The sequence below is a fragment of the Dendrobium catenatum genome, unplaced genomic scaffold, assembly GCF_001605985.2.
Source record: "Dendrobium catenatum unplaced genomic scaffold, ASM160598v2 original_scaffold_66316, whole genome shotgun sequence".
NCBI lineage: Eukaryota > Viridiplantae > Streptophyta > Magnoliopsida > Asparagales > Orchidaceae > Dendrobium > Dendrobium catenatum.
The window spans coordinates 1-1,296 of NW_021384766.1; the positions used below are offsets into that span (position 1 = coordinate 1).

The 1,296-nt window shown below is 31.2% G+C and overlaps 1 non-coding gene across 1 annotated transcript; it reads left to right on the forward strand.

The window, feature by feature from the left end:
• Positions 1–575: 575 nt before the first annotated feature.
• LOC114578532 lies at positions 576–703 on the forward strand. Its single transcript, XR_003699532.1, has one exon. It is a non-coding gene; the product is annotated as a U6atac minor spliceosomal RNA (small nuclear RNA).
• The last annotated feature ends 593 nt before the right edge of the window (positions 704–1,296 follow it).

Genomic DNA, 1,296 nt, shown 5'->3' on the forward strand with positions numbered 1-1,296 from the left:
CATAAGGCACAATTTAGGATAGAACTTAGAATGCCTTGACTTGAGATTAGAGATGTTAGTCAATCAATTTATTTTAGGTAGCTTTTGTTTTATTAAGGATATGTAATTTTTTTTTCTTTTAACGCATAGGCCTTTTTGTAAGTTAAAAAAAAAGCCAAGAAATGCGGCATTGCTCGATCTAGATGGAATCATATAAGCATCTTTTGCCTTGGTAGGATACTTTAGAAATTCTTGACTACCTTTACTTTAAAACATAGGCTTGCCCGCACTAATAAAAGCCTAGTATTTATTTAATTTGAAAGAAAAGGAATAGAAGTTACACAAAGTTTGAATAGTTTAAGAGTTCTTATAAATCCTTAATAATTCATTTAAGCACTTAATATTTTTCTTTCATTTAAAAATTTGATGCATATAAGATTAGAGATAGTTGCCTTAGATGGTTTGGTCATATAGAATGTTGGCCTTTCGATGACTTGGTTAGGAGAGTGTATATATTAGATTTGGCCTATGTTAAGAAAAATAGAGGCAAACCGAAAAAGACTTGATTAGAAAATATTAGAATTGACATTCTTTATGTGTTCGTTGAAAGGAGAGACGGTTGGTATCTCTCCAGAAAGGGACAGGAACGGCTTGTGGGATTTTTCTGTTACCAATCACATGCGGTTAAGCCAACCTGCTTAGGTGGATCTTACCAAAAAAAAAAAAAAACACATTTTTTATTAGATTTAAATGAGAATTTGACTCTTAAAATCATACAATAGAGGAGAAAAAAATGATTTATGCTACCGACCCAAGTAGTGGGATAAAGACTTGATATATTGTCATTGTATTTAAAAATATGGTATTAGAACATGGCCTCAGGCCTTACACAAAACTAGTTGAATTGGTCAACTTGTTGATCACCAAGGATAGTTTGATTGTTACCTTCTCCAATTTAAGATTCACATTAATGGTTTAATGGAGCCACAAGTTGCAAAGCATAATAAACTTAGATTGAAGCTTTAGGTTTCATTTGGAGCTGTTGCGAGCTAGAATATATGCGGCGATAGAGTTAGAAAGAACCACTCATTTGAACTCTAATAAAAAAGAAGAGAGTAATTAATAATACCGCTAATAGCCTCTATTTTAAGTCCAACTCTTATTTTTATAATAGGTGATTATGCTTTCTCTTAGACTTCATTTGAGATGGATTTTTTTATTATTTCTTAAAGTAGCATTATAGCACAAAAATTCTTATGAATAAAAAAATCAAAGCTAAATGATGTCAAAGACCTTAACCTTAGAGAAAACATCTAA